The sequence below is a fragment of the Pongo pygmaeus genome, chromosome 3, assembly GCF_028885625.2.
Source record: "Pongo pygmaeus isolate AG05252 chromosome 3, NHGRI_mPonPyg2-v2.0_pri, whole genome shotgun sequence".
In the NCBI taxonomy this organism is placed as follows: domain Eukaryota; kingdom Metazoa; phylum Chordata; class Mammalia; order Primates; family Hominidae; genus Pongo; species Pongo pygmaeus.
In genome coordinates, this window is record NC_072376.2 from 159845917 (window position 1) to 159873332 (window position 27416).

Below are 27416 nucleotides of genomic sequence, written 5' to 3' on the forward strand. Positions count from 1 at the left end.
CAGCAATATTGCTCACACGAATCATTCTATTAACCATAAATCCATTCTATTTGGAGTACAAGCATATCAACCATAACCACACTTTCATTCTAACATCTGATTTGCTGTAATAAATTACTAAATTATTTCCAAGTAAGTTTACATTATACATTCAATGAACACTATGACTGTCTGTAATTGGGCTCCACCCCATCCCCCACACCAGTAAGACTCTCATTCTATTCTCATGAGTTTATTTTCCAGTTTCAGCATCACCTGAACACACTCCACTGTGACCTGTGGGAATTCTTTTCCAGTCCTTGCTGCTTTTTCTGACTTAGAGGTTTGTGAATTCCATGCACCTTCCTTTCTCACAGGAGGCTGTCTTAGTTGGCTTTCTAGGTAGTTCCTTCCTGCTTCTTTGGACTTATTTCTCCTACTTCTGTTTTTTCACTAGAAGTCCTTTGACTGACTCTCTTTCTCCTTCTGTTTAGCATAGAATTCCTTCAGTTAGAGAACTTTGTTTGCAAGTGACAGAAAACACAAACGGGCTTAAGCAAAAAAGGAAACTGATGAAAACCGAAGGATGCCAGATTCAGCTGCAACTTTATCTAGAGACTCAGGCCTTTCTGAAAGTTTTGAGGATTCCAGAATACCCCTTCCTTTCACTACACAGAATTAATTTCTCCTCCTCTCGCCTCCTTTCTCTTAGACCTACCTTTATTTCATCAGTATAACTTTGCATGGTGTTTGGCTTATGGGAACCAAACTTGCCTGAAAGATTGTGAGTACCTTGAAAGCACAGATTTTGTCTTATTGTTTTCTGAATTCCCTTGTACTGTATACAAGGATTAGTATACCGTATGTGCTCAGAAATATTTTTTGAATTAACTGAATGACAGAATAGAGTGGTTTTTCAAACAGATTCTTCCTTGTATAATTCTTCTCATTGCTTCCTCAATCTTCTCCACCTAGAATTCTAGGGGGAAGGTCAGGTGATGCAATTGATAGTTTGAATGCTATTACTGACATAACAACCTCTAAAGTTTCCTCTTCCAATCTTGCTCTGGAGAAATGATTTTAGGTTAGCTCAGCTCCCTAAAGAAGCAAGTGATAATTTTCTAGTGGAAGCCAATCCATCTTAACTGCTCCCTATAATTGTTCTCAAAGTGTTTTTGATATCTCAATCACCAATTTCTACAGCAAAATTATTCTGAATCATTCTTGTTTTACTAAACACATCCCCAAGTAACATCATCTTAGGAAAGAACATATAAGATAAAATTTGAAGTTCTTTCATGTATGACAATATCCTTATTTTGCTTACAATCATTTGGTAGGGTTGCACATTCTAGATTAACAATCATTTCCCTCTGAATTTAGAAGGCATGATTTCACTGTTTTCTAGTATCCAGTGTTTGGGATGAGAAGTCTATTGGCAATTTTATTGTCCTTCCTTTGTATGTGATGTAGTAGTAAGATCCACATGACAACCACAAATTGACAACCACAAATCTGTGTGGCCTAAAACAACAAAATGTATTTATTGATTACCGTATGTCACCATCACAAGTCAGCCTTGGGTTTTGCTCCATGCTATGTCACAGCAGAATCAATATGAGAGAACCTTTGCCACCTGGAGGATGGCTGGTCTGTTAGCAGAAAGATCATAAGAGTAACCTGCACATTAGCTTTAAAGGTTTCATCCAAAAGGGTATCCATCACTTTCGCATTTCGTTGGCCACAACTGAAACAGCCATGCTCAACTTTAAGAAAGCAGGTATGTGCGATTTCACCTGTGCCTGAAAGACCAGATTATCCATTAATGGTCATAATGATGGTCGTAGACCTGGTTTTTCCCCTCAGCACAGGCATTTTTAGGTGACTTTATCTTTTTTATTCTCGAATTTTATGGTAGAACTCTTCAGCTGAGTACTCACATCCTTCTTCAGATTTAGATAATTGTCTTCTATTTTTTAAATTATAATTTCCTTGTCTTGAATTTGTTCTATTATTTCTTTAAGATTTTGTTTAGTGAATGCAGATCCCTAGATTTGTCTTTTTTATCCTTGATTTTTTTAAAAAGATTTTTATCCTTTTTGCCTTTATATTCTAAAGTCTGTAAGTTTTTGACAATATTGCTTTTTAGTCTTTAACTGATTTGTTTGTACATAGAAGGAGTCACATTGTTGGTCTTTGAGCATTCTTGCTTTCTGATTGCTCCTTCTTTATAGACTCTTTTATGAATGTAATATTTTGCAATTATCTCTGAATATATTAATTTGTTTTTTAAAGTAGTCTTTTTATTTTTAATTTTTGTGGGTACATAGTAGGTGTATGTATTTATGGAATACATTAATTATTTTGATATAGGCATAAAATGTGTAATTATCACATCAGAGTAAATGGGGTACCCATCACCTCAAGCATTTATCCTTTGTGTTACAGACAATCCAACTGATACTCTTATTTTTAAATGTAGAATTAAATTATGATTGACTGCAGTCACTCTGTTGTGCTATCAAATACTAGATCTTATTCATTCTTTCTAACTATATTTTTGTACCCCTTAACCATCCCCACTCCCAACCCCACCCCCTCACTACCTTTCCCAGCCTCTGGTAAACTTCTTTTACTCTCTATCTCCATGAGTTCAATTGTTTCAATTTTGAGCTCCCACAAATAAGTGAGAACATGTGAAGTTTATCTTTCGGTGCCTGGCTTATTTCACTTAACATAATGACCTCCAGTTCCATCCATGTTGTTGCAAATGACAGGATCTCATTTTTTTTAGGGTGGAATAGTATCTCAAAAGTTGTCTTTTTTTGTTGTTGTTAAATTATCTTTTCTTCCAGGAAAAGTGCTTCTTTTGTTAATGTTGAAATTTCTGTATTAGGTATCATATTGTATTTGGTTACTCTGTTAATTAGCATTAGGTTCAGCTGTGACTAACAAACAACCACGCAAACTACAGAATAGGAATGACACTCCATGGTGTCAGATTCCTAGTTCCTTCTGTTTTTAGCTTCACTGCACATGGATTCCATTCCCAAGATTGCCTCATTGATGATCCAGCTATTACATCTTATCAAAAGAAAGCCTGCACAGGGATGAGGGGGTCAAATGGGGAACCTAGTGGTTAAATTTTTAACAATGGAAATTGTGCTATCTAGTCATATTCAGAGAAGACTTAGCAGCCTAAAGTGCAAAGCCTCTATTAAGCATTTTCCACTGAGGCATCTTTGCTCAGAAAATTCCCCTTTCTTGACTGATATAGCTGTTCTTTCCTTGCTTGAAGACACTGCTACTTCTTTGTCTAAGGTGGTTCTCTTGAAGAAAAAATACATTTTTATTTACCCAACCTATCCAGATCTGTCATTAGAAGTGAATTCCATCTGTCCTAGGGGACAGTAGTTTAAATATCCAAATCTGAGAAGGCTCTTGTAAACACACACGGGCACGCGCATACACAGAGAGAGAGAGAGATGAATTTGCTAGTTTATATCAGTAAAACTCTAAGGACATTGTTTTCTTTCAGAATAGATTTTTGAGGATTCTTCAACAAAAATGTTGGAATACAATATTAGAAGAAACAAATTTGTCAAATGAGTGTGTTTTCCAGAGATTCTAGATTCCATGTGTTATTTTGGGTGACTAAGTATATTTGACACTTTCCTGGTTTGGGTAATGCAAAGCTTCCCAACTCTAAAGCAAGTTGTGCTGCCAAAAAAAAAAAAATTTTTTTAATTTAAAGTCTTTCAGAAACAGGAATGCTAGCATACATCATTATGTCTTACTTCCTAACTATGTTCTCTTAAGACCATGTTGAAATTTTCCATTCCTCAAGGATTTGAGACCTACAAAGCCAGAGACTTTGTAAGTTCTTTATTATTTTGTTTCCCTTGTTTAACAGCGCTAGTGGGAGATGTTAAATTGAAATGGGCACCATGACTTCAATGGAAAGGCAATGTTTCCAGGAAAGAAAGGCTGGATTATCAAATCTCATGGGATATTTGGTGTATTTACCATAAACATACAGCCATGCCATAGTGTTAATTAGTATGACCTGATCTACAGAGATTTACGATTATGATTAATTGGTTATGACAGTTAGGAATAAAATAATGGGTAATCTACTTTGAATTTGATTTGTACGAGAAAAGGGGAAAGTAAAGTCTCCTAAATCTGGTAAACAGAGGCCTGACCTGATTTACCACAGTGGAGAGTAGAGAGTACTGGTCTCTGACTATGTTCTAAGACTAGATTCATAGCACATTGAATGAAAGAGCTCTGAACCCTGGGGTCCAGAAATAACATCACAAGTGCACACTGTGAATCTTTCTCCTATTTTTTCTCAAAGATAACTGTATTTATTTACTTAGGTAACTGCACTGGGGAAAAGATTATATCCAAAACTTTTGGATTGCTCGACATTAGATGCTAACTCTGAGCTAATACTAATTTCCAGGGACCCAGAACGAACTTATCAATGGATTTCAGGTAAATTAATTTTTTTTAATTCTAAAATAGACCTAGTAGACTCTGAGCCCATCCTATGGTTATTCCTCTGAGTGTGTAGATATATGCAAAAAATGGCATAAGTTTTTAGTGGCCATCTAACCTATGGAATAAAGGTTATTATGATTTTAAAGAAGGGTCAAAGAAGCTCTGGGTCAGATAATTGAAAGGACTCACTAGACTCTGGTGATGTTTACTCAGAAAGATTTTCTATAAGCAAAGGCTACACGGAATCAGGGACAAGAAAGCACAAGGCAACTTCAGGTTGGTCCTGAACATTCAGGTACAACTTCTTTGGTCCTCCCACTGTCGCGCAGAATGCACTTCATCTTCACAGCAAAAGTTTACCAAGGGATCTTTTATATTCCACTGGTCACATAGCCAAAACCTGTCTACATATCAGGTAATACAGGTGAAGATTACCAATCTGTATTTTTTAAAAAATGATGCAGACAAACTAGTATGGAGTGCATTCAAGGGAGCTTCAGGATATAAATAGCATGTTATATATCACTAGCTAGTGCATTTCATTTCTGTCTTGGCTAAAAGAGAGTACTATGGCTCCAACCATCTTTGGAGATAAACATAAAGCTACCACAGGCCAACTGCAAGCTAACCCCACACTTTCCTACCAAAATAGTAAATCGAAAGCAATAATTTCCAGCGGAATTTCAGACTTGAATATTTTAGGGGTGATCATTCCTAGCATATTCCTATTTTATCTCTGAGTTAGCTGAACAAAATACATGTATCTTGAAAAGGAATATGTTAATCTGATGGTAACTTTAAATGTGCTACTGTTCCTGATACAGCCCTTTTTCCTGGAGCAACCTGATACACAGCATATACTGTTTCTCCCCTACATTTTGATAAATAGAAAAAAAAAATAGAAGTAATTTGCTTTTATGTAGCAGGGATAGCAGTATACTTTTGTGTTCCAACTTTGTAACCAATCAACCCTGCCTCTTCGATGCAGTTTAACCCACAGGGACCTTAATTATCTTACCATATTATGCAATAACATGCAGCATCATTGTACTGATAGGTATTCTAAAAGACTTGGAAAGCAGGAAACAGCAGGCACCCTACATGTCTTGGTACTATCAATACATGCCAAATAAATGATATAAATCTTATGAAAACACAGGAGTCTTTCATCTTAGTGAAGGTTTTTGTTTTGTTTTTTGTTTTGTTTCACTGTTTTTGTTTTTGTTTGGTTGGTTAGGAGTGTTACATGGAGGGATACTCCAAAATAAAGTATAATTTGTTGAAATTTGCACAACCAGGCAAAATGCTTATTTGCCTATAGTTTGGATTTTGGAATCTGATATGAATTAGCTTCTCATAACTTCTGCGTTTGCACCCTACCATGAGAATTACTGCAGTTCTTATTTTCTAGCCCCAGGATCTGCCTTGATATCTACCCTTCTCAAGTCTGGCTTTCCAGCTTCGCAATGATTTTGTGAGCCCCTGATATTATTCCAATGAATTAATTTTTCTAAAGGTAGACAGAGTTGATTTTTATTATTTACAACCAAAGAATACTAATGTATACAATAATTTAGAAAGCACTAGATGATACAAATGAGATAAAATTATTTAAAAAACACAAATTAGTAGGTGTTAATTACAGATAATATCAGTTACACAGAACTTTTCAGAATATTATACTTTTTCTAAAGAAGTAGTTGAAGCTCTCAGATTCATTTGATAAATTGCATTAAAGAGCCTACATAACAATTACATTAATTTTTCTATTGTTACATAGAGATTTTATAAAATTGGTTAAAGAAATTAAGGCCTAAATATTTTATTTATACAGTATCAAATGATGATGTGTTGTTGACCTGGCTGAAAATATTGTAAAATATTTTATGAGTTTCAAACATTTTCCATTTGTATAATAAGTCAGGTAGATAAGTCAATATTTATCGATCTTACATAAACAGTGCACTGCACTAGGTTTTCTAAGGTAAAACAAACCAAAAAAAACACAATTGCTTATTGATGCTTGCAAGTAATAACTTTTTACTGAATTTAGAGTTGAAAGCCTTTTTATAGATTTCACCTACATATATAACTCTCTTGTAATTGTCATAAGTGTTTTGCCTTTAAAAGAATCTACAAAAATAACTTTTAAGATCTAATCAAGGAGAATCAGCAAAGAGTTTTTTAATTATGCATTCCCAAAGTGTCCCTTTGGAAGGATTTTGTAAAATGAAATGGGACTGGCAAAGGAGAAGCAGCACACTGAGGCCATATAGTCCTCAGGCGGCAATTTTGGAAAGGAGCACATTTGAAAGTCGAAGGTCTGAGAAATGATTTCCTTAAAACTATCAACATCTGGCCGGGCACAGTAGCTCATGCCTGTAATCCCAGCATTTTGGGAGGCCGAGGCAGGCGGATCACAAGGTCAAGAAATTGAGACCATCCTGGCCAACATGGTGAAATCCCATCTCTACTAAAAATAAAAAATAGCTGGGCTTGGTGGAGTGCACCTGTAGTCCCAGCTACTCGGGAGGCTGAGGCAGGAAGGTTGCTTGAACCAAGGAGGTGGAGGTTTCAGTGAGCTGAGATGGTGCCACTGCACTCCAGCCTGGTGACAGCGGGAGACTCTGATTCAAAAAACAAAAACAAACAAACAAAAACTATCAACATCCAAAAAGTTCTGGAAAGCCATCAGAAGCTAGCTTGAAAATCTAGGCTACGTCATATGGCATCTTATGAGCATTTCCTTGTTTTTTTTTTCCCTCAATATATACAAATCATATTGTTTTTAAATCCAAAGTACACAAAGAACCAGCTTCACTTTATAATTTATCTTATAAACATCAGTGGGTATTAAACTTGCCCATTTTTTTTTTAGCATCTTCATACTTTGGGTCCTGTTTTGGTCCAATTCTGTTGTCTCAGATTGCTAAATCTGCTAATTTTTTAAAATAACACTTAAACATGAATATCCAAATATACTTTATTGTTAATTTTACTCATCTTCATCATTTTATGCCTCTGTGTAATTGATAAAATTACATTGGCAATGTTTTCTATAGGTGGAGACAAATATCTACAAAATAGTATGCTTCAATAGTTGTCCAAATATATTTAAATCTTAATTATGTGTGTACATTATATCCAGCTACTTATATGTAACAAATGGCATTCTTAGATATTAAGAGACATGTTAATATTTGTCCAATGTAATTAAGAAATGAAGTTTCTCATTTTCCAAGGACAGAAAAGTAACCATGTATATGCAAAGGAAATTCAAAATTTATGAAAAATATATAGACTATAATGATATTTCTTAGAGACTGTTATAAAGAAGATGACAAATGTCACATTTGGTAAAATTCTACTATAACTTTCATTATAGTCTCACAGGGAAACAATTTTTAAAATAAGGTTACAAATAAAAGCTGAATTAGATATAACAGAGGAAAAAAATACGGAGTAGCAACCCTAAGTACTGAATTTGAATGTCTAAGTCCATCAGCCCATTCATTATTTCAACAAGCCAGGTACTCTGCTAGGGTGGGAATATAAAGATAAGCCATGTCCTCAATGAATTCACAGCCTTGAAGTTAAGACAGACAGACAAAAGAGACAACTATTTATTTGCCTCTAATTTCTGTGATCTCTTTGCACCAGGAACAGAGAGAACTAGACTGATGTCTTTGTTTTCTTAATGGCCTAAGTCTTAGACCTAAGTCTCCCACCCCACTCCCCAATCTGTTCCAAATTCTCTCTGCTCCTAATTTCCTATTTAAGACCTTAAACTCACCACCCAGATCTGACTCTTGCTCTTTGGGCACAGATCTCAGACCTTCTTGGCATTCACAACCCATTAGTTACCTGCCTCCAGTCAGTTTACATAACTACTTAGTCCAGTGGAATCTGGCACAGCACAGACCATTGTGGCTGATGCTCCTCCCTGAATCAGCCCAGTCCCATAGCCACAGTTGCACGTGATAAGCTCTGTACAGATGACATCTCAATTGGTGCCCCAAGGAGGGGCCATCTAGCTTCCCAGGACTGGCTGGAAGTTGAGAGGTAATGGAAGGCTTCACAGAAGGAATAATGCTTGTAATGTGATTTTGAGCCTTGAAAAATAAATAGAGGTGTGCCAGGTACTGAGGATTGGAATAGAATGGCTTGCTTGATACATGTGAATTCTAGAATGCAAGGGCAGAGAGCTGTGAAAGATAATGCCAGCCATGAAACAATGTAGCAACATAAAATTTTGAGCTCCAACCAAGACAATAAAAAACTGAACACATCATAACATATTCATTAGTTTAGTTTGAGATTATAATTGATATTGATTTTATAGAATTAGTTACAGTCAGGACATGGGAGAACTATGAATGCCCCTTCAGAAGATTAAAATAAAACTCATTATTTAGAGAAAATAAAATAAAAAAGTCATTAGTCCTATATGGATAAAATTGGTTATAAGAGTATTCTACAAAGAGCCTTGGTCTACCTAACTCCAAAGCTTTTCTCTTAAATCACACTGCCTTTAATTAACTCCTTTCCTTTTAGCCCATGCTCACCAAGCAATCACATAGGTATACATTTTTTTCTCCATGTAGAGATTTCTAAGTGGATGAAAAGTATGTTCTAATTAATGACATAAATATTTAGGCTCGTCTCAAAATTATGTTCTCACTGTAAGTTAATGTAATGACATTTGGTTTTTGCATCAGCGTATGTGAATTTGGTTTCTTTGGGTTAAAGCCTTTACTACTGTTGATCACCACTCTGTGTACTGCAGAGCTTCTGGACCTGCAAAAAGGGGAAACAGGTTGGCTAGAGTGGCCCATCCAGAAAAAGACCATCTTCTGAGGGCCAATTTAGTAACCATTGGCTTCTCTTGATGGTAGCTCTATCTTTACTCTCTTAATTACTGTAGTAATTAGAGGGTCATGTGGTTTATTAAAAATTTTTAAGTATTATAGGAACTGTAAGAGAAAATAGAATATTGATGAAACTGCTAGTAACACTCTTAGTTTGTGCTGCTATGACAACCACAGACTTGGTAACTTGTAAATAATAGAAATTTATTTGTCACAGTTCTGAAGGCTGGGAAGTCCAAGATACAGATGCCAGCAGGGCTGGTGTCTGCTTAGGGCACAGTATCTGGTTCCAAAGTGGTGCCTTATTGTTGCATTCACCTGAGGGAATGAACACTGTGTCCTCACATGTTGAAAGAATGGAAGAAAGCACTCCCTCAAGCCCTGTTGTAAGGACCATCATGCCACCATTGGAATGATGACCTGTTCCCTCATGACTTAATCACTTCTTAAAGACCCCACCTCTTAATACTATCTCATAGGTGATCAGGTTTCAACATATGAATTTTAGGGGACATTCAGATCATAGCAATAACCTAACAAATTTATTTCAGTGCTTACTCAATGATTTTGGATATTACAAACCAAAGTGCTAAAAATAATTATAGTGGTTCTTTTAACAATTTTAGCAATACTATCTTCATATTTTATTTCTGGACTAATTAGATAGGTGAAGTTCTAGTCTCTATTTGCAGTGACCATGAAAATGAACTTCACAGACCACTAACTATAGGGAGTGTAATTAGCCAAGAGCCCCAGATACTGTGTTTAGAAATTTGTGGCTTCCATGCCTCCTCTGGGTTGTTTCCAGCCAATGACTATGTGCAGCAGGAGTACAGATGCAGACCAATTCCTGAGAGACACTGTACTCCTCTGAAGGCTAAACTTAGCTTAAGAATTCTCCTAAGGCTTTCCCAAACCTTTAAGCAGTGTAGGGTACTTCCACTTAACCATTTCCACTTCTTCATTTGGGGTCAAAATTGCATCACAGTCTGATGGCTCTCAGCTTTCTCATCTCCCTCCCTATTTTCTTTCAAATGGGCATTTTTCTCAAATAAAATCTTTGCAGGTGTAGCCCATTTTTGCATCAACTTCTTGAAAGACCATGACCAACACATCTAAAAACTTTCCTAAATTCTCTTCAACATTTATATCATATTATACAAGGTCAGAATTCCAAATGGTAGAGCCTAGTCCTCCTGGGGTCTGAACATTGAAAGATAAATCCTCTTGTCCACCAAAAAATTACCCAGAATAGGCAGAAGAGGCTTTAAAAGACCAGGTGGATATAATTTCCTGCCCAGTGGAGGTCAATTTATTTCAGTGCTTACTCAATGATTTATGAACTACATGATTGTATTGGCAGGAATGGAGATGACACATGAATAAGCACAGTAACAAGGATTTGCCCTCACCAGGATGACGTGGCCTTTGCCATTGCTGAGAACCCATTTTGCATGCAATGGTGAGCAACCCCAGATTCCTGATAGGATACCACTTCCTGGGAGGGCCAATGGATGAACTAGTAGTAAATTGGTTATATTATATCCCCTCTGTGACAGAGAAGGCAGTGTTTTGCCCTAATTAGAATAGACATGTATTCTGCATATGGATTTACCTTCTCTATTGGATATGCTACTGAGAGCCACATCATAAATGGACTTATAAATGTCTTATTTATGGCCACAACACAAATGGCTTTTAGAGGAAGGAGTAAGGGGGTTTGTTGATGTTCATGAATTTTTTGCTTTTACACATCACCTATCATCCAGAAACATGTGATGTTACAGAAGAAAACAAATGAAGACTCAGAGCTCCAGCTGCCGCACGCTAGCTTCTAAGTTTAGGGTGTAGTCCTATAAGATATAATATGTACTCTGAACTCGAAATCAGTGTATTGTGCTGTTTGCCATAGCCAGGATACTTGAATTCCAGAACCAAAAGGTAGAACAGACAGTGGCACTGCTTGATATTATACCTAATATTTGGTTTGCAGAAATTCTCAGCAACACAACTCTGGAATGTGCTGAGTTCTTAGTACCAAAGGGAGAAATGATTTTACAAAGGGACACAACTTTGCTTCCGTTAAGTTGGATACTGAGTCTGCCACCTGATATCTTGAGCTCCTCAAAGAGGTTGTGGTATTAGATAAGATGATTGATCTGAACCATCAAGAGAAAAGGGGAATTATTGATGAAACCCAAGGGGTTCCTGGAGTGCCTTGTAGAACTTCTATATCTAATGGTTAAAATTATTAGAAGACCACAATGATCTCATATGATTTGGAACACCAAGGGCTTGTATCCATTTGGAATGAATGTTCAAGTTATTCCATCAGATAAAGAACCTCGACCAGCTCAAAAAAAATAAAAGAAAACATATAGTGGAGAAGGAAAATTGCTGCATACTTAAGATGCATGACAAGTTGTAGAAAAAAACTCGCACCACCTATCCAGAATATTGAGCTGAGATCATACCAGAACTTGAGAAAGAATGGACATTACTGAGCAATCTTGCATGCAGATATAACTGCAGTAACAAATGAGATTTTTTAGTTGATCCCTTTTGAGAATGGAATGGTCATGGTTTTGGTTTGGTAAAGAATATTTAAATAAGGGAATTATGGTGTATGTCGATGTTGGGCAGCCAGAGGGGTAGATCATAGTGGGAATTTGGCATTCTTTCTGGTTACACAGCATCTGTACCTTCTGCCTATGTTTGGGAAATCTTGTACCCTATGAAGAGTCCACTTTCATTTACAGAATCTCAATATGCCAAAAAGTTACTTTCCCAGACTTTGTTGCGATGGGGTCATGGATACATTGCCAGTTTCAGCCAATTAGGCACGTTTGCCCCAGCATCTGAAACAGAAAGGAGTCATGCAAAGACATAATGATTATGTAGAACTGGCAAGGCTCAGAGCAGTGGTAGCCCCCACACCCAGTTTTCAGAGGTAGCACTGTATAGAGCTAAGGGCCAGGAGTAACGGAGTTGGAAGTCCAAGGTGAAGTATGAATTCCCAGCACACCAGAGTGTTCACAGGACCAGCTATGAGGCATGATGTTGGACATCATTGTAGGCTTCAAGTTTGTTCTCCAGCTGTGATTATTCTGTGAAAGATCCAATATGATTCCAATGAAATTATATCTGCTTATATTAGCCAGAGTTGGTTTCTGGTCTTTGCAAATAAGACCCTGATTAATACTGTGCGTGTTCTGAATGGGTGATTTGACAGACTTTTGGGGGAGAAGTGCTCTTACTACCTGCATTGAATGCATTTCTCTGGAAGACATCCAAAGCCAGCACCAATCTGCCATGTACAGTTTAAGTACTTTGTTTTAGGTCTGAGCAGGAGTAGCCCTGACTCTGCTTTGGGAAGCTACCTGCCATGCCGCATGTATCCAGTTCTGCTGTATTGTTTCAGTTTTCCTGGCTAATAAATGACACAGCTGGGATTTATTCAGGTGTTCTGACTCCAAAGTCCTTGCTCCTGATCACCATGTGCTACCAACTTTGAGCAGTGATGTCTCACAGGTGGGAATGATTCCTCCAAAGGTGAGTGGTCTCTTCGCGACTCTTCCAGATCACATCGTTAATACAGTCTCCATATCGTCTGATTGGCTACCACCTACTGATAATTGCAATCAATTTGATTAGCAAGCTGTATGCATTATTGACATTTCTAGTATCATCTGCCCAAACTGCCCTGCACCTTTCACAGCATTAATGTGCTGCTCAAATCTTTGTACTTGCCCTTCATCATTGTATCTTTCACTAACTTACTTCTCCCTCCAGAAAGAGCAGCATGGTCTCAGCACCCTGTTCAGCCTGGTTCCCACCCCTGGAATCATTGCTACTCCCCTTCCTGCCTTCCAAAACTCCTGAAGTGCTTCTCTCATTGCTCAGGTTGGCTCTTTGCCAATCCCAACAAGTGGAATAACATAGTATTTTATAGTTCAGCTAGAAACTGCTTTTGAAATGGTGGGAGGTTTTGTGAAAAGAACAGACCCTTAGACATGCAGAAGCATATCTGACTAGGTTGTTTTAACTGAGTAAGAGCTTACCACAAACAAAATGGACTTACTTTATCCACTTAATTTTGCACAGTATTCATAGCAGGAGGCATAGTTTTGTTTAAGCAGAATCTTGCTCAGTTGATGATTATTACTGGTTTCTGATCAGAAGACAAAACAACGGGTGTCTCACTTGAAATACATAATTAGCCTCGAAAATTCTCCAAATCACCTCTCCTTTTTTTACAACATGCAGAATGAGAGATGAGACAGAGAGAGCAGTATCGTTGAAGATTAAACTACCATTGTCAGCGTTCTTAATAGATACAGCTCATCACACAAATCATTAAACACATAGATTCCAGAAAAGCACATCTGTGTACTGCTTCAGCAACACACTGAAGGGAGAATAAAATATTTTCAAGAAAGTTGACACCCAAAATGTTTATTTCAGTATTTCCATTTTTCTCTTCATTACTTTCTGTTTCAGAGAGAATAAGTTGAAAATTGTGATAGAAAATTGCAGATGTTTTCCAATAGCTTATTCTAAAATATTGATAGAATTTATAATGAAAATATTTTCCCTATTAGAGCCACCAAAACTAGCTAAGCAGATGATTATTTAATAAGTAAAAAGCCACACATATAGTCGGTTCACAGGAGCTACAGGTGCCAAAAAGGGTACAGGAGGGCTTGAGAAGGGGAAAGGAAGAAGTTTTTAAATGAAACTGAGAGCTGTAAAAATCAACCATTATAGGCGAGACCAAGCATCTATAAAAATGGCCCATTGTACGAAACAGCTTGTAAAAGCATTGCCCCTGAGACTGAGGACTTGTGGCTATAAAGACCTAGATGTATTTTTAGAAAATTGTGCGTATAAAGACCTAGATGTATTTTTAGAAAATTGTGCCTATAATAGATTCCACTGCAATATAAGTTGCCTAGAAGAGATAATGTCATGATTGCTAAAACCAGCAGAAGGCAGAGGGTGAGAAAGACCAAGTGCCCTCCAGCAGTGTCCGGAGACACTAGGGCTGACTCCAAAGGTCAATTCTAGTCATGTAGATGGAGACATTACTAGAGTAATGTAATCCTATAGGTGGCCAAAGCACGGTAGACATGTCTTTTAAGGATATCTGACTCCTTTCTAATTCTGTGCTTGCCAGTAAACTTTCTGACTGACAATTTGCTTTATGCATTGAAAAAGGAAGTTCTGTCTTGAGTTAAGGGATTAGGATTTGTTGCCTTGTCAAATACAGATTTGAACATAAACTGGCAATCTAGTGTGTAAACACTAGTCTTCAGAATGTTGACCATTGTAAATCGGTTTCTACTTCCTAATTACTTCTTGGTGAACTAGTAAATATTTGTCGTTGCATCAGCAAAGCTGTAAGCTAGACACTGAGCTAGTGTTCCTACCCAATACTGGGATAAAGAACTGAATTATGAAATTCCCATCTGAAAATCCCATAAAACTCTACAGAACAGCCTACTTCAGTATCTGTTGTAATGAGTATCACAGTCAATTAATTTGTTTATTTTTCCAGCTTGAAAAGACATGTGTTATTTAAATGAAGTTCAAATTTTGTGACTTGAATCTGCAAAATTCACAAAATGACAAACTAGTATAAACATGTGAAGACTCTGATCCTCATGTGAATATGTATTGTAAATTTAGGAATATAATTATCACTGAAGAAATAAAAATTTTACAAGTCCTATGCTTTTTCTTCATAAACCCTTTACAATAAGAAGGGATACATGATTATGAATTTTAATTCAGACCTCAATCTTCCAAGTACTGATTTTTACACATTGCTAGTCACATCAGCAAACTGATCTTTAGAACAAGATTTTGATCAATTTTATTTTTCGATTTTCAGATGGGAATCTCATAATTCAGTTCTTTATCCCAAGTAAAATTGTAAGGCATAAGCAATTTATTCCAATATTCTTTTATTTTTATCTAACAATCTTAGTTACACTATTATGTGCCACTTCTACCTGTTTAAATATAGTGCTAAACAAAACACTCAGATTAATGGGCTTTTTGAATATTAAACTCTATTGAGGGGAATGGGAGATAGACAATAAGTAAACAAGATGATTCCAAGACTATGACAATAAGTAAACAAGATGATTTCAAGGCTATGAATCAAATAAAACAAGGTAACACAATTAGAGTGATGTGTGTGTATGCATGCATGTGCACACTCATATGTGTGTTTGGGGATGTCTCTTTAGATTGAATAGAGAATGCCACCATGTGAAGTGATATTTGAGCTGGAACCTGAGTGAATGATGGAATGGAGAAGTCAGGTACAGATCTGTGGGGATAGCATCACAGGTAGGTGGGATAGGACAGGCAAACCTCCAGAGGTGGGAGCAGAATTGGTGCATTGGCTGTGGTACCTTTCCATGATTTCCTCATTCCAGTGTTCACATCTTTAGAAGATCTCATCCCATTGATTGTAGGTGATACCTGTGACTTACTCTAGCCAATCTATATAACATTACAAAAATGATGGATGTCACTCCTGTGATTATTTTATGTGATGATCCATCTTGCTATCAGACTTACTCTAGTCTCTCTATCCCTCTGTTGTCAGCTTTGAAAAAGGAAGCTTCCGTGACTCCTACAGCCACAAGAAACTGAGTGCTTCCAAAACCACACCAGTGGGAAACAACACTTCCCTAGTTGAACCTTCACATGAAAACTCAGTCCTGGCCAACCCCTTGTTTGCAGCCCTATGAGACACTACACAGAGCACCCAGCAAAGCTAGATATCATACAGAAATGATGAGATAATAGATATGTGGCTGGAAGTTGTTAAGTTTCTACTCATTTGCTACAGAGCACAGAAAACAATCAAATGGCCCAGGAGCCAAGAATACACATTTGGTTTGTAGGTAGTGATCCAGTGGGAGAGAAGGTGACGTAGAGGGGTAACTACATAGAACCTTAGACCATAGTAAGGAAACTGGATTTTATTTTCAATGCCTTAGAAAGTCATTGGAGATATGTAAGCAGGAGGGACCGGCTTGGATTAAGGTAGTAGGAGTGGAGTGTGGTGACAAAGAAGAAGAGTCAGGAAAAAGTTTGAATGCAGAGTTCACCAAATCCTAGCTATGTGGATTCAGCTACTGGAACTACAGTGATGCCTTTACTGAAATGGAGAACTCAAGAGCAGTAAAGCTAGGTGACTCAGGTGAAACAAACAGAAAGAGGACAAAATCAGGGTGCTATTTTGACATGTCCAATTTCAGATGTCAATTAGATATTCAGGGGGGAAATGTCAAGGAAGCCATTGAATAAACAGATCTGGAACTCAGTACCAGTTATACATATTTGGAAGTAGTTGGAATACTGGCTGTAGTTAAAAACAGGAATGGGATGAAAATCATCGAGGGAGGAAGTGTTAATGTGCTATATAATTAAAACAATGAAATCAACATAGAAACTTTCTTCTAACAATGAAAATAGAGAATTTTGCTTTGCCAATGTTTAAACCAGTAGGCTATTATCACTATGTTCAATAGCATATGTAAAATATAAAATAAATATTTCATAGCGGAGGTGATGTAGATGTAGAAAAACCAAGTTCCACTGCAGCCCTCTTTTTGGCCAGCTCCCACATGGGACATACGTTCCCACAGCCCCCTCACCACTGCCTCTTCATTCTACTTGAGCCATTGATATAGCCCGAAGGAACTTACTCTATTGGCTGACCTTCACCCTTTACTGGTTTTAAGTAATCTTTTACCTTCCAGGTTTTCAGACATTAGTAATACCTGTTTAAGTAACACTTTTAATTTAGTAGTTAGAAATTATTACTTCCAAAATAAAATTAGTCGATGGAACACACTTAAACTTTATCATTTGTTTCAGTCTAATCAGGCTGCTACAACAAAATGCCACAAAATGGTGGCTTATAAATAACAAAAAATTATTTCTCATAGTTCTGGAGGCTGAAAAGCCCAGGATCAAAGTGCTGGCAGATTTGTTATCTGCTGAAGGTCCACTTTTCTGTTTCAGAGATGACACCTTCTTGCCATGTCCTCATGTGGTAAAAGGGACAAAGGTCTCTCTGAGGCCTCTTTTATAAGGGCACTAATCCCATTCATGAGGGTGCTGCCCTTGTGATCTAATCACCTCCCAAACTTCACACTTTCTAATCTCATCATTTTGGGAGTTACTATTTCAACATGTGAATTTTGAAGGAACAGAAACATTTAGAGCACAGCACCCTCTCTTATACTTTAGTTGTAGTAATGCTAACACATGACAGTCAGTTTAGCATTATGGACTATAGTTGAAGAGGCAAATAAGTTGATAATAATAAATTAAGATTCTACAAAGGCAGGATTGATTTAGTTAAAGGATACAAACCGATAACCCTCGCTGAGTTTTTACTGCAGGATTTCTCACTTCTCAAGAGTAAATCTTATCTTTCTTTCATGAGCATGAAAAACCTAGAGCTTGTGAGTGCCTCAGGCAAGTGAGTTTGAAGGTCCTCTTTGGATTGAATGAAAGGTAATAATCAAAATCTAGGTCAATATATTATTTATTCTATAGAGAATTGTTTAAGCTAATATTTTAAATTTAAGTCAGAACACATTTTAATATATGATTCATACAATGCCGATCAAATATTCTTAATGACTGCACACGTTATAATCTTATTCTGACTATTTAACTTTGAGAAACATCCTAACATCAAGTAGTATAGCCATTAAATTATCATAACAAAGATATCAAACTTCCTTCATTGTATCTAACTATTTCTCAAGACACATGTATGAGCTATGTGTCTGAAAGCTTTAGAAACTTCAATATACCTTTTCAGAAAGAAAATGAAAACAAAGGGTTTATGGTAGATACACTGAAACAGAATGCGAAAAAAGGTGAAGAAAAAGGATCTAGTTTGAGACATAACAAGGAAAGTTTCCCCTCAGAGAACCAGAATTAAGTCACTGATAGTTATTATTAGCAATAGCACAGGTTATTAAAATTTCTAATAATTATTTCAAAATATAAGAAGTGAAAAAATGATAAACAGCAAAATATTATAAAATGGTGAACAATCGATAGGGAATAAAGATAATTATCCATCATGAATAGTTTTCCTAGGAGAAAATAAACTATATTGCATATGATTTACGTTTCAATAAAATCACTCCAGTTTGTATTAGATAACTAGTAAATATTTGGTATTTAAGAGTATGCAAATATACTACATTAAGGGTTTACTTTAAAAGTTTCTTTGTCTTACCGTTTCATTCATACAGTTGGTTATGAGCACTGGTTATATATAAAGAAACACGCATTCTACCATCTGTGAATTTAGGATAAAGTCAAAGTGAGTCCCAGCTCTCTGCTGAAAATAATGAAAACAAAACAAAATTGCATTCTCTTCTTACAGACTCCACATAGCAATAGGACTATTTGGAAAAATATTATAATAAGGTGCTAGGTAGAAATAGCATATGTGAGTGTGTTACAATAAGTTAGAGTTATATCAGAACAAATGTTTGAGTTATGTTAGAATAAGAGTTAGCACTGCATACCCTAAAGTCTAGAGAGGGGGTTGGATATGATAGCAAGGTCCCTGAACTGTGGGGATTAGGAGTTATTCACTATGAAATTATACTTCCAGTAATGAGGATGGAAGAAAAGGCCACTTCTGATTATCACTTAAAAACTAAAGAGAGTGAAGCATGAGAAGAGCAACTGACTGGAGTTCTGTAAGGAAAGGTGGATCATGTAAGGGAGCATGGGATTATTGAGAGCAAGTCAGATTTCTGGCTCCGTTTTATGACCAAAAACTGCATTTACCTTCCAACCAGCTTCCTTATAAAATGATGACTAATGGCCACAAGGAGGCTAGACAGGTGTCAGAAATCTTATTTGCAAATGAATTTCCATAATTGTCAGTGGCTCAATAGTACCAGGGAAATTTTCTAGGCAAATGGAGAACATCTAGTCCAAATTATAGTAGAGGAAATCAAGGTCCAAAAAGATGATGATAGGGTTTGGCTCTATCCCCACTCAAACCTCATCTTGAATTGTACTCCCATAATTCCCATGTGTTGTTGGAGGGACCCAGTGGGAAATAATTTGAATCATGGGGGCAGTTTCCCCCATACTGTTCTTATGGTAGTGAATAAGTCTCATGAGACCTGATGGTTTGATCAAGGGTTTCTGCTTTTGCATCTTCCTCATTTTCTCTTGCCACTGTCATGCGAGAAGTGCCTTTCACCTCCCACCATGATTCTGAGGCCTCCCCAGCCATGTTCAACTGTAAGTCCAAATAAAGCTCTTTTTCTTCCCAGTCTTAAATATGTCTTTATCAGCAGCACAAAAACAGACTAATACAGTAAATTAGTACCAGTAGAGTGGGTTGTTCCTGAGAAGATACTCAAAAATGTGGAAGCAAATTTGGAACTGGGTAACAGGCAGAGGTTGGGACAGTTTGGAGGGTGGCTCAGAACACAGGAAAATGTGGGAAAGTTTGAAACTTCCTAGAGACTCATTGAGTGGCTTTGCCCAAAATGCTGATAGTGATATGGACAATAAGGTCCAGGCCAAGGTAGTCTCAGATGGAGATGAGGAACTTGTCGGGAACTAGAGCAAAGGTGACTCTTTTTATGTTTTAGCAGAGACACTGACAGCATTTTGCCCCTGCCCTAGAGATCTGTGGAACTTTGAACTTGAGAGAGATAATTTAGAGTATCTGGCAGAAGAAATTTCTAAGCAGCAAAGCATTCAAGAGGTGACTTGGGTGCTGTTAAATGCATTCAGTTTTACAAGGGAAACAGCATAAAAGTTTGAGAAATTTGCAGCCTGAAAATGCCATAGAAAAGAAAATCTCATTTTCTGAGGAGAAATTCAAGCCGGCAGCAGAAATTTGCATAAGTAATGAGGAGCCAAATGTTAATCCCCAAGACAATGTGGAAAATATCTCCAGGGCATGTCAGAGGTCTTCATAGCAGCCCCTTCCATCACAGGTCCAGGGACCTAGAAGGAAAAAGTGGTTTTGTGGGCTGGGCATGGGGACCCCGAGCTGTGTGCAGCCTAGCAACTTGGTTCCTGGCATCCCAGCCACTCCAGCCATGGCTTAGAGGGGCCAATGTAGAACTTGGGCCATGGCTTCAGATGATACAAGCCCCAAGCCTTAGCAGCTTCCATGTAGAGTTGAGCCTGCCAATGCACAGAAGTCAAGAATTGAGGTTTGGGAACCTCCGCCTAGATTTCAGAAGATGTATGGAAACGCCTGGGCTGCAGGGGTACAGCTGTCATGGAGAACCTCTGCTAGAGCCCTGCAGAAGGCAAACGTGAGGTTGGAGCCCCCACATAGAGTCCCTACTGGGGCACCACCTAGTGTAGCTGTGGGAAGAGGGCCACCATCCTCCAGACCCCATTTTGTGTCCCCACCCAAATCTCACCATGAATTGTACTCCCATAATTCCCACGTGTTGTGGGAGGGACCCTGTGGGAGAGACCCAGTGGGAGATACTTTGAATCATGGGGGCAGTTTTCCCCATACTGTTCTCATGGTAGTGAATAAGTCTCATGAGATCTGATGGTTTTAGCAGGGATTTCTGCTTTTGCATCTTCCTCATTTTCTCTTGCCACTGCCATATAAGAAGTGCATTTCACCTCCCACCATGATTCTGAGGTCTCCTCAGTCATGTGAAACTGTAAGTCCAATTAAACCTCTTTTTCTTCCCAGTCTCGGGTATGTCTTTATCATCAGCATGAAAACAGACTAATACAGATAAAATAATTATCCAGAAATAGCAAGAAGCAGAAAAATGCAGGCCAGCTTAGTCTTGCAAAGGCAGGCCTCTCTCCAAAACACTACAAGAAGGACAATATCTTATCTCCTCTTCAGAGACAAGATAGATCATTGAAATTCACAAATAAGCCCCAAACTGCTTTTTCAGCCAATATGTCCAACTTTCCCCCAAGCTAAATCACAGTAAATCAGAGAGAAATAATATTACATAATTGATTTGAGTTTTATCTTCTTTTATTTCCTGTTTTATTTCTTGTAAAGTTGCTAATGAGCAGTAAAATGGCCAAAAATCAGAAAAGAAGAGAAAGCGAAGGATGTAGAAAACCCACAAAATGACTAATCAGCCCCAATGTAACTGAGTATTAACACTAACATATTTATCTGGTGCAGATCAAAAGCTTTCATCATGTTCTAAAATCTCAAAGAACTCAAGTAAATCAGGACCTAGTAGAATAATTTCTCTGGAATATAATGACTTGCCAGTCTCTCCCAGACTGTGCTGAAGCTTTATTATCTGAAACTTAGGTACTATTCTCCTTATCACGAAAGACATAGTTGGAAGTGAAAACAAAAATGGTCTTACCCATGAGTTGTTCCCTTACATTATTCCATTTGTCTGTTTTCTACACTTAACAACTACAGACAGCAGAGTATATTTAAGTAGAAGAGAGGAAGGGTCACACATCTTCCTTCCCATTTGTGTGCACATGCATGTGCTTGCACATACCCACACAGACATACACACACACTCCTGAGGAGTAAGCAGTTCCTTCTGCAGTGTTGTCATTCAATTTACACCAATATATACAAATGCCAAAGGGCAAAGAGCCTCAAGAGCATTTTCCTTAGTTTGTTAACTTATCCCCACTGCCTCTTCCAGGCTCACAGCCTCATCCCCGGGATGTTAGAGAGCCTCCTGTGGCCACTGCTGAGCGCTTCTCTGGACTCTTTTTCCTAGCTCTGCTCTCCCAATCCTACATGGTCCTAACCCATTGAGCTTTAAAACCATTTTTCTCCTGCCCGTCCAAGTGACTGCCTGCTATCGTGACCCAGCCTCTACCCTGAGTTATCAGTCATTTTATACTCCACTTGTTTCCCCTGCCAGCAAAGACAAGGAGGGATTTTCTAATTCTCAAGGAATGTGTAGAGGGGCTGAGGAGGAGAAAGAGACTCTCTCAGAGTGTCTGGCCTTAAGGAAGAATATCTGAAAAAATCAGCCCCATTCTTCCTGCAAAGAAGAATCTTCTGATGTCTCTTCTCCTATGTCTGCAAGAGTATCTGTCTCCTTCTTATCTGTTTTAGGTGCAGATTTTAGGAAACGTGGGCAGAATGTAAGCGTAGAAAATAGGTTATCCCCCAAACAATCTATTTCTGTGTGTTTTTGAGAGTTGAAGTTCTCTTTGTTTAAAAATCTCTGTAGGTCAATCTATTAGGATAGTGTTATATAACTCAATATCAACTCATCAGCAGAAAGAGAGAAAGTGAATAGATTTAATTTTACTAAGCAGATATGGTCATATTAAATGCCTTATTTAGGACCCTGGGGTACATCAGCATAGGGTCAAAGATCCACTGTGTGTTTCTGACTTTGCACAAAGGCTCCTAAGTGGAAGAGGCGTGATGAGGGATGAGATCTAGCTTGTTTTTACTTGTCTGCCTTGTGCCCTAGCAAGGGCTACAATTTTTAAAGAAAAAGGTGACTTATTTTGTCACACAAAGGCACCTTTTGCTGGTCAAGCCAGTGGGATGCCACCATGCAGAGGGAGTGCCTTTTTTCAAATTGATCTGCGCAGAGCAAAGGCTCTCAGTAGGATGGCCAGGGCTCTAGCTCAGCATCACTTCTATGCTCATTTTATGAACATAGAAATAATTTTAACATCTTTAAATGAAGAAATGGCATCAACAGTGATGTTCAAGCTTTCTTTAGTAGTAGAATCATCTCTTTAAGTGAATTCTGGTAAGCTTCATGTCTAAATCAGGGCTACTCTGGTTAAATTCTGCATGGGGTTCTGGCTTTTCCCTCTTCCCCAAAACTATGATTTGTTCTGAACTGTAGTTTAAGAATTTCTCCATTTCAAGTTATTTTTTAATAAAGCATCAGATGGTTTAAACTAAAGCGAAATAAATTTATAGCAGAGAGTTAGTCAAAGTTTCCTCTCACATGCCCAAAGCATTTACCACTTTCCAAATGTACAAAGTACCTTGGTAATTATTTGTCATTTGTGATTCCCCTCTTCTCCTTATGTTTTTAAAATTTTGCAGAGTCTAAGACTGTAAAAATAGTCACTTTGCTGGCATGAAATGGTGGCACCAAGCTGAGGATCAAAAAATCATTATCATTTTATGACAAGTTATGAAACAAATGACATCCTGGGTTCTTTATAATTTTAATACAGGCTCCTCCGTTTACCTTGCAGTTTTATGTTTCACAGGGTGACAAAGTACGCTTTGTGTGCATGTTTTAGGTGCCACAAGTGCGTATCCATACTGCACAAAACACATCTTAAGATGACATTCTTAAGATACAGATTATTCGAAATTCCTTTCAATCCAGTCAAATTCCTTCTAGCTCTGTGTAGAAAAGTATGGGACTTTAAAAGGAGACTTTATCTATAAAATATTTATTATATTTACCTTTTTAGAATATTCATCTGTTTTAAGCCTTCTATTTTAAAGTTAATATTCTCATTTTTTTTTCCTCTCAGGTTGTGATGATTAATTTTATGTGTCAACTTGGCTAGGTCATGGCATCCAGATATTTGGTCTAATACCAGTCTAGATATTGCTCTGAAGGCATTTTTTAGATAAGATTAACATTTAAATCAATAGGTCTTTTTAAAAAAGATAATACAGGTTTTTATTTTATTTGTTTATTTTTGGTTCTATGGCTAGAACCAAGATTATTTTGTTTTAATCAACAAGAAATTGTATATATTTATATATAATTGTATATGTTTACATATAATTGTATATATGTATATATACTTATATATAACTGTATCTATTTATATATACATATTTATGTATATTGTATATATACAATATGATGTTTTAAATGTAAGCTTTTATTTATTTTTTATTTTTGGGAATTTGATTTTTTCCTTTTATTTTTAGATGACACACAATAATTGTACATATTTATAGGATAAAGAGTGATATTTTGATAGGTGTATACAATATGTCATGATTCAAATTCGGGGAATTCATATATCTGTCACCTCAAACAGTTATCATTTGCACTGTGAACATTCAAAATCCTCTTTTAGCTTTTTGAAAACATGTGATAAATTTCAGTTAACCATATTCACCTTCCAGTGCTGCAGAACCTGAGAACTCACTCCTCCTATCTAGCTGTAATTTTGTATCTGTTGGACAACCTCTTCCCATCCTCCCCACCCACTATCCTTCGAGCCTCTAATACCCACAATTCTACTCTCTACTTCCATGAACTCGAATTGCTTTTTAGCTCCCACATATGAGTGAGAATAAATGGTATTCATCTTACCATGCTTGACATTTCACCAAACATACTGTCCTCCAGGCTCATCCGTATTGCCACAAATGACAGGATTTCATTGTTTCTTGAGGCTGAATAGTATTCCATTGTGTATACCACATTTTCTTTATCCATTATTCTGTCAATAGACACTTAAGTTGATTCCATGTCTTAGCTATTGTGAATAATGCTGCAATAAATATGAGGGTGAATGTATCCTTGTGATATATTGTAAATCAGTAGGCTGAGTAAAGCAGGTTACCTCATCCTGTCAGTTGAAGGCATATATGATACACAGTATAGGAAAAAAGACAAACTGGTTTCTCCTACTATATGCTCAACACCACACTTCTTGTGACCAAAATGTGTGGGCTTTTATATCCCCAACAAGCAATTCTCCAGCAGACATCAACCAGGTGTCCTATAATTCAAGTCAATTCTGATACTATTGACCTGGAGTTAGAGACAGATCCCATAGGTTAAGGGCTCAGTCCCATAAAACTTCCTCCAACTTCAGATACCAATCATAAATCCAGTCCTCTGGAGCTTCTGATCAACTGGCTATAAGCTGGGGTTCCCAGGGCCCCACCTCAGGTTTGATCGTTTGCTGCAATGACTCACAGAACTCCAGAAAAACACTTTACTTATGTTTACCAGTTTATTCTAAAGCACGCAGAGCCAGATGGAAGAGATGCAAAGGGCAAGGAATGTGGGAAGGGGTGCAAAGCCTCCATGCCCTCTCTGGGTGCACCACCCTCCAGGAACCTCCAGGTGTTCAGCAACCTGGAAGAAAGCTCTTCAAACCCCATAGGTTAGGGAGTTTTATGAAGGCTTCATTATGGAGGCATGATAGATTATTAACTCAAACTCCAGCCCTTCTCCCCTTCCTGGAGGATAAGGGTGAGGGTTAGGGCTAAAAGTTCCAAGCTTATAATCATGGCTTAGTCTTTTTGGTGACCAACCCCCATCCAAGAGTCCACCAAGAGTCACCTAATTAGAACAAAAGACACTCCTGTGTCCCAGAAAATTCCAAGGGATTAGGAACTCTGTGTCAGGAACCAGGATCAAAGACCAAATACTAGAATTATTAGAACAAAAGATTCTCTTAGCAACCCTATTGCTCAGGAAACGACAATGGTTTTAGGAGCTTTGTGTCAGGAACCAAGGATGAAGACCAAAATCCATATTTCCTATTAATCACAGTATCACACACACATGCACACACACACACACATATTCACTCATTCTGTGCGTTCTGTTTCCCTGGAGAATGCTGACTAATATACAGGTTCTCATTCTGACCTGGCACACACTCTTACTTACCCTTGCTTTCACAGAGAAGACCACTAAAATTCCAGTGGAGGCCATGTCAACATTTCTTTTAAGTTGTATAAATATAAGCATCTCTTATTAATTGCTGTTGATTAGCCAAAAGGCAAATACTTAATTAAACATTGAGAGATAATACAATTGCACATGAATTATCTATCTGAGAGCACATAGGTCCGTACATTTCATTAAGATGGTTTAACTAATAATCATGTCTCTTACACCCAGTCCTTGTTTGAGCAGATGGATTGTTTTAAAAAAAGAAAAAAGTTCCCTAGAGGGAGGGTGTTGTTTTTGTTAAAGTCGTATGTTTGTTGATTTGTATTTACTTTGCTATTCATCCATGTTCTTTTAGAAGCACTGTTGATCTCACCACAGATAAATGTTTTGTTTGCTATTCTTGAATATGTATACTCAAGGGGAGTTACTGACCAGTTTGAATGACAATGAAGCCTTTACAAAGAAAAGATTTAGCTAGTGGGTGAGCAAAATTCAGTTCTCCACTGTTGGTCATACGTCCTATTTCATAGGGCTTTTCTTGGTGATGTTGTCTGTGGATTTACAAGGGGCAAAAAGGGTGGCTTGCATTTTTGAGTGTTTACTTAAGACACAGACTTTAATTTGGATATGGGCTGGGCGTGATGGCTCACACCTGTAATCCCAGCACTTTGGGAGGCTGAGGCGGGTGGATCACCTAAAGTCAGGAGTTCGAGACCAGCCTGGCCAACATGGTGAAACCCTGTCTCTACTAAAAATACAAAATTAGCCAGGTGGGGTGGCACACACTTGTAATCCTAGCTACTCGAGAGGCTGAGGCAGGAAAATCGCTTGAACCTGGGAGGTGGAGGTTGCAGTAAGCTGAGAGCACGCATTGCACTCCAGCCTGGGTGACAAGAGCGAGAATCTGTCTCAAAAAAAAAAGAAAAGTTGATTATGAAACCAAAGGGCTATTTTGATCAGAACTGCCTGCCCTGCTTGCTTTTGGTCACTTGTTTTTTTGTCACGTTTTTTCCTTTTTCCATGAAACTGAAGGCCATGGTAGCTAAAGGCCTCCCCACTGAGTGCTGAAACTTAACTTTCCCTGGCTACTTTATAGATACCATTTATAGGTCACCATAGTAATGGTTGCTCCCGTTGTTTTTCGGGAACTTAGGCCAGCTCCTGTCCAGTCAAACTGGTTGAGACCACTGACCCTTCAACTTGGCCTGTGGCAAGTGCTCAAGAGGTGGCCTTTTGTTATCCGAGGGCTGAAACCTCTTCCTTGGATCATCATAATGCCACCATTTTCCATACATATGTTCTAAGAACTGCCATAATCTCCAACTATGCTTGTCCAAAATGAATCTGTTACTTCATTGTTCCCCATTGCTAGTCATCTTTTTTCATGCCTTACGTCACCCCACTTCCCTAAACCATAAAGACCCCTAAG

At 37.7% G+C, this 27416-nt stretch overlaps 1 protein-coding gene across 4 annotated transcripts in view; it reads right to left on the reverse strand.

The window, feature by feature from the left end:
• The window catches only part of TTC29 (tetratricopeptide repeat domain 29), a 290487-nt gene that overhangs the window by 257769 nt on the left and 5302 nt on the right, over positions 1–27416 (reverse strand). The window lies entirely within an intron of this gene.